Source organism: Orycteropus afer, unplaced genomic scaffold, assembly GCF_000298275.1.
Source record: "Orycteropus afer afer isolate SDZICR_OR568_19922 unplaced genomic scaffold, OryAfe1.0 scaffold00040, whole genome shotgun sequence".
In the NCBI taxonomy this organism is placed as follows: Eukaryota; Metazoa; Chordata; class Mammalia; order Tubulidentata; family Orycteropodidae; genus Orycteropus; species Orycteropus afer.
The window spans coordinates 3,439,648-3,451,982 of NW_006921627.1; positions in this window are offsets into that span (position 1 = coordinate 3,439,648).

Here is a 12,335-nt window from a genome sequence, read left to right on the forward strand (position 1 = left end):
TCCCATTCATAGATTGGAAGACTCAATATAGTACTTAATTCTCCCAAAACTGATCTATAGGTTTACTGTAATTCCTATCAAGATACCAGCAAGGATTTTTACACACACAGACAAGCTTACTCTAAAATTTATATGGAAAGGCACAGGGCCTAGAATAGCTAAAATAATCTTGAAAAAGAAGAATAAAGTGCTAAGAAGACCTACTATATAATTACAGTAGTCAAGATAGCATGGTACTATCAGAGGAATGGAGATACAGATCAATGGAACAAAATACAGAACCCAAAAATAGATCTACACAAGTAAGTCCAACTGATTTTTTTCTTTTTTTACCAAGGTAGAAAAGCAATTAATGGAGGAAGAAAAGCCTTTTAAGGGAATGGTCCTGGAACAACATCCATAGGCAAGAAAAATGAATCCTGACCTAAACTTCATACTTTATACAAAAATTAACTCAATGGATCATGGACTTAAATGTAAAAGGAAAAACTATAAAAGTTTTATTAAAAGAGAAAACCTTCCAGATCTAAGATGAGGCAAAGAATTCATAGACTTGACACTAAAAGCACATTCCATAATAGGAAAAACTGATCACCTGAACCTCACCAAAATTAAAAAGTGCTGCTCTATGAAAGACTTAGATTTTGATCAAGAACCCAATAGATGAATCCTGATCAAAAGAGAGAAAAATGTGAAACAGACATAAAATTTCTACAGAAACAGACTTACTGGATCCATTCTGAATAGGGAAACCTCAGAATCTACTGTCCTGAAATAATCTTTAAATCTTGAACTGAAACTGTCCTATGACATCATCTGTAAATAAAACAGTTTGGCTCAATTAATAAAGAACTTTGGCCTTCAACATTTTGCTCTGTTAAAAATTTATCTATATGTGGTCAAATTCAAAACAGTAGTGCAAACTATTATCAGTCTCACCACTTCTATTCAATATTGTGTTAGACAGAAATCCTAGCTAGAACAGTAAGACAAGAAATAAAAGGTATGCAAATTAGAAAAAGTAAAAATTACCTCTATTTGTAGATGATATGATATGATCCTATATATATCCCAAATGCAAGTCCATAAGAAAACTTCTGCAGCTGACAGAATAATTTAGCAAATTCCAGGGTACAAGGTTGACAAACAAAAATTAGGTGGGTTTCTATATACCAGCAATGAGAAATCTGAAAGGGAAATTATGGCTACAATTCCATTTACAATAGCACCTAAGAGTATACTAGGAATAAACTTAATCAGGGACGTGAAGGATTTAAACAATGAACACTATAAAACACTGCTGGAAAGAGATTAAAGAATACTGAAAATATATGGAAAGAATCCATGTTCATGAAATGGAAGGCTTAATATTAAGATGTCAGTAATATCCAAAGCTATCTATAGATTCAATTTGATCCCAATCAAAATTCCAACAGCCTTCTTTACAGAAATAGAAAAACCAATCCTTAACTTTATATGGCTCCAAATAGCTAAATCAATGTTGAAAGAGAAGAACAAGGGAGAAGATTCACTGATTTTAATACATACTATACAGCTATAGTAATCAAAACAGCGTGGGCACTGGCATAACGATAGACCCACAAACCAATGGAATAGAAGTGAGTCTAGAAATAAACCCACACATCCAGGGTCAACGATTTTTGACAAGGATCTTAGTCCAGATGATGGGGAAAGAAGACTATCATCAATACAAGGTGCTGAGAAAATTGGATTTCCACATGTGAAAGAGTCAAACAGGACCCAGGCCTCACATCATACACAAAAATTCAAATGGACTAAGGGCCTAAACATACAAACTAAAACCACAGAATTCTTAGAAGACAATGCAGGAGCATTGCTGTCAGGCTTTACTTTTAACAAAAGATTATCTAATATATTAACAAAAGCACAAACAGCAAAAGACAAAATAAATAAATAGGACCTCATAAAAATTAAAAATTTACTTATCAAGACTACCAAAAAAGTGAAAAGACAAGCTACTGAATGGGTGAATGTCTTCAGAAACTACATATCCGGTAAGAACCTAATAATCAAAAAATATATATATATAACTTCGACAACAGCAAAAAAACAAATAACTCAATCATAAAATGGGAAAAGAACTTGAAATAGACATTTCACCAAAGAGGACATTCAAATGGCCACCAAACATGAAAATATGCTCAGCATCATTAGCCAGAGAGATGCAAATCAAAATCACAATGAGAAACTATTATACTCCCACTAGATGACTTAGATAAACAAATAAACAAACAAAATGACAAATGTTGATAAGGATGTGGAGAGATTGGAACCCTTACCTATTGCAAAGGGGAATGCAAAATGGTATTGCCACTGTTGAAAACTGTGGCAGTTCCTCAAAAAACTAAAAACAGAACTACCATATGATTCAGCAATTCCACTGCTAGGTATATATCCAGAAGACTTGAAAATAGAGACTCGAAAAGAAACTTGTACACCAATGTTCACTGTAGCACTATTCACAATAGCTGAAAGGTAGAAACAACCTTCCATCAACAGATGAATGGATAAACAAAATGTGTTATGTACATACAATGGGCTATTATTCATCCAGTACCCATTGCCTTCGAGTCGGACCTGACTCGTAGAATGACCCCTCCCTCCTTGGGTTTCCAAGGTGGCATCACTACGAAAGTAGATTGCCCAACCTTCCTTCTGAAGACTGGTTGGTGGGTTTGAACCGCCAGCCTTCTGGTTAGCAGTCAAATGCCTTAGGCACTATGCCACCAGAGCTCCCATTCATCCAGTAGGAAAAATGAAGTCATGAAACATACTACAATATGGATAGAGTAGAAGACATTATGCTAAGTGAAATAAACAATCACAAAAGGACAAATATTGTATGAACCCACTTATATATAAAAGAAAAAAGGCAAATGCATAGAGACCAAAGTTTATTAGTGGTTACCGGGAGAGGGAAAGAGGGAGTTAACAGTGATGGAAATAACACAATGATAAAGGACAGAATTATACAGCCAATTACTGTAATTGCTGTCAGTAAGCTGTACATCTGTAAATAGTTGTATGATAGATTTATTTACAATAATAATAGCTACTGAGGCTGCTTATGTACAACCAAAAATCTCATGAGATTTAGTTTCTTGGTTTGGAGATTTAGGGACATAGCTCATGGGACATCCCAGTTAACTGGGCTAGTAACATGTTTAGTGTTTCTGTTCTACTTACAACACTATGTCGTACCTAGAGTCTTAAAAGCTTGCAAGTAGGCATCCAAGGCACCGCAACTGGTCTCTATTCACATGCAGCAAAACAGGAAGAAGGACAGTCAGGTACAGAACAAGGATATAGAATGTGTGGCTAATTGCCCCCATGAATACTTTCTTCCTTTGCCATGATACCAAAAGAAATGGTTGGTGCCCAGCTACCATTACTGAGTATTTTGATCAAAGATTCTATAAAAGAATCCTGGTCAAAAGGGGGGAAATGCAGAAGAGAATTTCAAATTCTCACAGACTCCAGACTTCCTCGAACCGTGAAGACAGGATGAACCTTTATAACTATTTCCCTGAGACAATTTTTAACCCTAAACCCAAATTAGGGGCTCTGGAAACATAGTGCCTGACACTTGACTGCTAACCAGAAGGCTGGCAGTTCAAACCCACCAGCCACTCCTCAGAAGGAAGGTTGGGCAATCTACTTCTGCAGTGATACCACCTCGGAAACACAAGGAGGGGTCGTTATGAGTCAGGAGCTGACTTGAAGGCACATAACAACAACAACAAACTCAAATTATCCCCTGAAGTCTTCTTAAAACCAAACAATAGTTTAGCTAAACTAGTTAAAAAAAAAAAAAAAGTTTGCCTTTAGCATTATGCTCTTTTAAGAACTATTTATATGGGATCAAATTGACAATAGCAACTTGAAAGAATAAATAGGAACCTTAGGGAGCAATGAATTTATGTTAATGGAGGAGGAACAACTCAGAAAAGGAGGGTAAGAATGGTTGCACAACTCAAAGAATGTAATCAATGCCATCACTAAATGGTGCATGAAGAAATTCTTCAATCAGTGTATGTTCTGTTGTGTATATTTTTCAACCAAAAAAAACTATAAAAATAAAATTTTAAATAAATAAATAAATTGGCAATAGTAACTCTAAAGCACAGAGAAGAACTTTAAGGGTCACAGCATGTGAAAGTTAATGGTGCAACAACATGATAAGAATAGCGAGAACAGTGACACAATGTAAAAAATGTAACCAATAGCACTGATCTTACACACATAGAAATTATAGAATGGGTACATGTTTTGTTGTGTACATTTTCACCAAAAATAAAAAACAAGACCCTGTTAAGAAGTTGAAAAGACAAGAGTGGGAGAAAGTATTTGCAAACCATATATTCATCAGATGGTTTGTATCTAAACTACATAACAAACTCTCAAAATGCAACAAGAAAAATAAAGAATCCAATTAGAAAATAGGCAAATGACATGAACAGACATTTTACTAAAGAGGATACACAGACAGCAAATAAGCAGAACAAGATGTTCAACAACATTAACCACTAAGAAAATTAAAATTAAAATGACGAGGTATCACTAAAAGATGTCTCCTTGAGGATTAAGGTGCACCTGACAAAAACCCTATTTTCAATCACTTCATATGCTTGGGAGTGCTGGACAATGAATAAGGAAGACCAAAGAATTGATGCTTTTGAGTTGTGGTGTTGGCAAAGAATGCTGAAAGCATCATGGACTGCTAAAAGAACTAACAGATCTGCCCTGGAAGAAGTGTAGCCGAAATGCTCCTTGGAAGCAAGAATGGCCAGACTTTGTCTCACCTACTTTGGTCATGTTATCAGAAGGGACCATTCCCTGGAGAAGGATGTCATGCTTGGTAAGGTGGAGGGTCAACAAAAGAGGGGAAGGCCCTCAACGAGATGGACTGACACAGTGACCGTAGCAATGGGCTCAAGTGTAGCAAGGATCACGGAGCTGGTGCGGGACCAGGCGGTGTTTTGTTCTGCTGTGCACAGGGTCACTATGAAACGGAGACGACTCAATGGCACTTATAACAACAACAATTATCACTAAAATAACAAACAGTGACAACAGATACTGGCAAGGATGCAGAGAAACTGCATACCTTGCTCCTAGGAAGGTAAAATGGTACAGCCAATCTGGAAAACAGTTTGGCTGTTTCTTGCAAAACTCAACATGTAATTACCATACAACCCAGCAACTGTACTTATGGGCATTTATCCCAGAGAAATGAAAACTTATGTTCATATAACCTGTACACAAATGTTCATAGCAGCTTTATTTATAATAGCCAAAAACTGTCATTAAACAGTTGAATGGTTAAACAAACTGGTGCATCCATACCATGGAATACTACTATTTAGCAATACAAAGGAACAACTACTGATACATGCAGCAATTTGAATAAATCTCTAGGGAGTATGCTGTGTAAAAAAAGCCAATCTCAAAAGGTTACATATGCTGCATTTCACTTCTATAACATTTTTGAAAAAAGAATAGTTTAGAAATGGAAAATAGATTAGTCGTTGCCAGGGGTTAGGGACAGGAGGGAAAGGAGATACTACTGTCATTTTTATTCAAATAATGTGTGCAGTGTAAGTTTTTCCCCAGCTGTGACCTCTCTCCCACCAAGGTATCTTCATAAGCACACTATGCTAATACGTTATTAAAAATCAGCATAGCATGATTACGAACATACCTTGGGGGAAGGGCACAGTAGGCAAAAAATGAAAAAAGTATAATGCATATGTTGTTTGTGTAAAAGTGCAGTACAAAAGGAGGGATCCTTGTGGTGATGGCAAATAAAACTGGCAAAATATAAGATTGGTAAACTGTAAATGTCAATATCCTGATTGTGAGCGTTCACTATAGCTAAGCAGGCGCTCTGGAAGCACAGTGGCTAAGGCACTTGACTGCTAACCAGAAGGCTGACGGTTCAAACCCACCAGCCACTGCTCAGAAGGAAGATGGGGCAATCTACTTCTGTAGTGATACTGCCTCAGAAACCCAAGGAGGAGTCGCTATGAGTCAGGTCCGCCTTGACGGCACATAACAACAACAACAATGCAAGATGCTACCATGGTGGAAAACTGGGTAAAGGTAAACGGGATCTCAGTATTATTCTTTACAAAACTGTATGTGAATACACAATTATCTCAATTAAAAATTCATTTAAAAAAAATGTTACTGAGGGACAAAAGAGAAGATAGTAAGGTATGCACCATGTTTTTGGACATCCTTTTCCAATGTCTAAAAGATACAGCTAAAGCTGATCTATATACATTTAATGCAATTCCCAATTTTTAAAAAAAATACTGTTTTTAGAACTAAACAAATTGATTTTAAAATTAACAAAAAAAAATAACATGAATGGCCAGGATAAGTTTAGGTTAAAAAAATAATAATCCAAAGGATGGGGGCTGGTCTACAGATATTAAGATATATTACAAAGGTATAACAATTAAACATGTATACTGACAAACGTATTAATGTATCAGTAAAATGGATTTGAAGGTCAAGAAAGAGATCCAAACACATACATAAATTTAGTGCAGTAAAATGATTTAATCAATTAATGGTAAAGAGATAACTGGGTAACTATCTTGAAAAGAATAAATTTAGACCTCTAATTCCAATTCTATACCAAAATAAACTGCAAATGGACCAAAGATGTAAACCTGAAAAATAAAGGCATCCAAGAACTAGAAGAAACTGTTGTTGTTGTTGTTATGTGCCATCAAGTTGGCCTCGACTCACAGGGGAAAATTGTTTTTATAATCTTTAAGAGAGGAAGTACTTTCTAAAAATGAGGCAAAATTCAGAATACATAAAAGACTGATAAATTCAAGTACTTCAGAATTTTTAAAAAATTCTTCACAGCATATCCAAAACATAACCTGATAAATAATTTATAACTCATATAATACACAAAGGGCTAAGTTTCCTTAATATATAAGATGGATGAAAATATATCCAATTATTTATACATTTCCAAGATGTATTATTAAGTTAAAAAGGATAGTTATGCTTATATAAAATATCTGAGGAAGATGAGGAAGAAAACTGGGTAAACAGGAAGAAGTATAGGAAGGAAACTTCCTTTCTATTGTATATCCTTTTGAATTTTGTACTGAATATATTATCGATTCCAAGATAAATATGATTTTTAAAAATTTTAGATATATTAACAAATAACGAAGAGTTCTAAGCACTAAAAATAAATTCTTTTTTTTTTTTTTTTAACCAAAAACATTAAGCATATGCCCCTTAGAAGAATTTCCAAGCATTTTATCCCGTATAAGCAGCACTAGTAGTACTGTGATTAAAAGTCTGGCTGCTAACTGAGAAGGCAAGCAGTTCAAACCCACCTGCCGCTCTGCAGGAAAGAGATGTGGCAGTCTACTTCTGTGATGATTTATAGCCTTGGAAGCCTTATGGGGCAGTTCTAACTCTGTCCTATAGGGTCACGATGAGTTGGAATCAACTCGAAAGCAATGGGCTTGTTTTTTGTTATCCCATATAAAGCCTAACAGGAAAATGAACATTCCTTTCTGAGTTATATACAGACTATCCCATATCCCCCATCTAACATTAATTGAAAAATTAAACATAAATAGCAGCCTTATCCCTTGGATGGAGTACACACATATATAATAAAACCATCTGAATCTGAATTTTTTTAATTTTAATTTTAAAAAATTAAAAGGCTCATCATGAAATGGTAACTCTGTGATAGTTTTTAATATAATAAAATCCACTGAGTCAATTCCGACTCATAGCAACCCTATAGGGTAGAGCAGAACCCATAGCGTTTCCAAGGCTATAACTCTTTATGGAAGTGGACTGCTTCATCACTATAAATAATTAATTTAGAATATTCTAACAGTTCAAAATAACTCATGTTAATTATATATAAGTTTAAGTTATATGCTTTAAAGAAATTGAAAGGATTGAGTATTTTCCCAAATAAATATGTATTGGCTCATTTACCTGTAAAGGGATGGTACAAACAGTTAAACAGACAGCTACTAATCAAAAGGTTGGCAGTTTGAACCCACTAAGAAGCATCTTGGAAGAAAGGCCTGGCAATCTGCTTCTGAAAGATCACAGCTATGAAAATCCTAGGGAGTCCAGTTCTACCCTGCAGCACACAGGGTTGCTATGAGTCAGAATTGATCTAACAGCAATTGGTTTGGTTTTAAACCTATAAATATGATCCTGTTTAGAAACAGTTTTGTTATGTTAATCAGATCATATCTGAGTAGGTCAGGTTCTGAATCTAATCACTTTTGAATAGTAAGAAGAGTAGAAAGGACACAGAGACAAATACAGGGGCAAACAGACACCATGTGAGGATCATCTACAAGCCCACAAACACCAAGAACCCAAAGACACCAGAAACCACAAGGGTCTCACAAAAGGAATCTACCCAGCCAAGACCTTGATACAGAGTTTTATCCTTCAGAACTGAGAAAATAGATTTGTTCTTTAAAAGCCAATCATTTGTGGTATTTGTGCTACAACAGTACAAAGTAACTAAGACATCTGGCCAAAGCCACTTGATAAAACTGAAGACTGTCATAAAATTTCTCACACAAACAAATCTTAAATAAGATTCTCAGAGAACCGTAATTTACAAATGTCTTTAGGATTGCCATAATCTTCCTACATAATAAAGTAACATGACTAAATCCTTCAATTTCCAATTTTACTCAAGGAAAAAAAAAAAAAAAAAAACACTTGATAATCCTTAAATAAAGGAAATTGCTATTTCCCTTACTTTTGTATATTCCATTCAGAACCTAGAATTACTTTGTGCCTCTGAATGCTCTCTCCTAAAATTAACCATCTACTAGGTGCCCGTCTTAAGAGAAGGGCAATCTGAGGCTAATCATAAAAAAATACATATATCAAAAATCAGAACTAGATCTCACAACTCTCTGACCCCTCTCATTCCAAATTCAACAACCATAATATTCTTCTTGGGAGAGAAAGTTACAATTTGCAAGCAGACGGTATTAAATTCAGTTCTTCTTTTATCTATTATTATTTTATATATCATCGTATCTACTTTTACCAAAAGCCTGGTCTACTTTAAAAAACATTTACTTTGGACTAAAGAACTCTAGCTCTAAAGAAAATCACTTAATGGCAGGCAGTCATTCCATCAAACCTGACATTTATTATTTTATAATACTCTCCAGGGCTTCTTCATTCCAACCAGGTTATTTGTCCCAAAGGCACACTTTCTGGCAAGCTATGAATTCCCTACAGGTTTTCTAGTAGTTATAAACCTGTCACAGTTGGACATCGTTTACTTGCCTTATGTTTTTCCATTTAATGGTTTAAGGCTTTACCTTTCAAATTATATTCCACGATTTGGTACTGCAGGAATCACTCTTGCTTTACTTGCCTTAATGGACAGTACTACACACCATTATTGTCAAAGTTAACTTAGATTCTTCCCTCTTCCCAAATCCCCACATCCAATCCTTTATTGAGTAAATAAGGAGCTCTGGTAGCATAGTGCCTAAGGCATTTGACTGTTAACCAGAAAGATGAGTTCAAACCCACCAGCCACTCTCCAGAAGGAAGACTGGGCAATCTACTTCCTATAAAAATTTACCACCTCAGAAACCCAAAGGGGGTTGCTATGAGTCATAAACAACTTGATGGAGTGAGTTTGGTTTTATGTTGAATAAACAGTGTAGATTTTACCTGTAAAACATCTCTAAAATGCTGTCCGTTTTTTTCTTCTTTTGTGTCATAATTAAGCCCAGCCACCAATCTCTCTGACCTGGAATACTAGATAACCCCTAACTAGTCTATGTGTCTTTATTCTTATACATGCAGTCCTTTTTTTACACAACAGTTTATGCACTTTTTCAAATTAAAAAAAAAAAAAAAAAAAAACAGTATTTTAAACAAAATTCAGTAGAAAATATCTAATAATATTTTCCCCATTACAAATTAATAATACTCTTAAAAAAAAAAAAAAAAAAAAACCTCAAGTATTTTATCTTTTAAAAAAAATTCAATTATGTAAGGTTCAATTATGTAGTGGTGCAGGGAACTACCCGGTATGGCTCTTCTAGCCATGGTCTTTGTGATTCCGACCAGATTATTGGGCGGAACTATGCAAATGTAAGGTGCTTGTGGCCCACCAAGGGGATTGGGTAGCTTGTTAGTAATGTAAATAAGGTACAACGCACCTTTGTAGGGATGGGACCTAGTAAATAAGGTGTATACAAACCAAATGTGGGGATTGGTCAGTTTTGTCATTCTGCTAGGCTTAAAATGAGCTCTCCCAGAGGCAGAATGGGGATGATCTCACTGCCATCAAGAGAGAAGAAACAAAGGTAGAGTGTCTCCTTGGACCCAAGATGCCTGCTCTGGACCTCCTTGGCAGAGGCAACAGAACCAAGAGACCAGCACAAGACAGAGCAGCAGGCCAAAGACCAAACAGAGACATGCCTTCAGGCACGATCAAGGGGAGGCTGTCCTGATTGAATAATTGTATCCTGAGTGAATTCCTGTACCTGAATTGTAATCTGTTACTTCTGTAATAAACACCATAATTGTGAGTACTGTTTGTGAGTTGCATGTGGCCACTGCAAGGAATTATTGAACCCAAAAGAAAAGTAGTTAGTGTCATGGGAGGGTTGACTGGTATCAGAACTGGTAAAAGGTTGGAGGGTGGTGGTATGTCTGACTTTTGCCTCACTGGACTCTGCCTCAGGCTGCTGGTGGTGATTCTCTCTCCCCCTTCTGCAGTTAGAGCAGATCAGAAGATGCCGCCCATGACCTTTTTGCAAAGGTACACTGAGATATACTCCAAACTCTATCCAAGGAACAAATAAATATTCAGGCACCCTGGAAATCTAGCATATCAAGGCCACAATTTCAAACAAATATATATTACTTAATATAAGTACATGGGGTCAGGTACTCATTATCTCATTTATTCTTTCCAGTAACCTTAGAAGCAGCTCTGGTGGTACAGTGATAAAGCATCTGGCTGCTAACCAAAAGGTTGGCAGTTCAAACCAAACAGCCACACCACAGAGAAAGAAGTAGTCTGCTTCCGTAAAGATTTACAGCCTTAGAAACCCTATGGGGCAGTTCTACTCATTGTATATGGTTGCCAAGAGTCAGATATGACTGGATGGTACTGGACTATTTGGGGAGGAAAGAGGGAGCAGTTAACAACTTTAGAGATTCAGTATCTCCCCTCCTGGAGCTGAGGAAGCTGAGGTTCAGACAGGCTGAGGGGGCTGCTCGGAGTCATCCAGCTTGTAAGCAGAATGGAGTTCAAGCTCAGGTCCTCCTGGCTTTTTCTACTTTCTCTGTACATGATGCCTCCCACTGTGGAAATGAAAACAGGCCCACTGTAGGTACACTAGGAGCTCTGGTGACATAGTGCCCAAGCCATCTGATGGCTAACCAGAAGGCTGGTGGTTCAAACCCACCAGCCATCCTCGGAAGGAAAGTTGGGCAATCTACTTCCGCAGTGATACTACCTCAGAAACCCAAGGACGGGTCGCTAAGAGTCGGATCCAACTCAATGACAGTGACTTTTTTCAGTAGGTACACAGAAACTGACAAATTTTCCAAATCAAAATGGCTTAACTAGGAATATATTTACACAATTTATAAACTTCCATATTCAAAGAGTATCTTTTAAAAATCAAATTTAATAATTTTTAAAAAATGAAAAATACCCTGATCCAATAATTCTACTGAAACTTAACTTTAAAAAATAGTTAAAACAGATCTCAAGAGTTTAACTGGCCTCTGGCTTAATCCAGGAGCTTGCTGTCTCAAAGGAAACCTTGAGTTTCCTCGTCTATAAAAGAAAGCATCTGTGACAGACAGAATCTTATTTAACAACATTACGTATACATTTAGATTGTATCATAGTAATAGAAACCATTAAAGCAAGCTCTGAAATAATGAAAATACAGACAATATAAGAGGGTATCTTCACTGGTTAATTTTTTCAGAAGTGGAAGGCCCCATCCTTTCCTAGTCTGTCTTAGTCCGGAAGCTCCACTGAAACCTGTCCACTACTTCTTCTAAGGTTGTTAGGAAGAATAAATGAGATAATGAGTACCTGACAGCATGTAATTGTATTAAGTCAGAGGAGGTGGTATTTGAAATATTGGTGGCATAGCCTCCAGCCTCACAGCAACATACAAGCTACCACAGTATGACAAATTGACAGATTAAGTGGTCTGTTCTCAGAATGTGGAGATTATCAAACAATATCATTAACATCACAAGCCCACTGT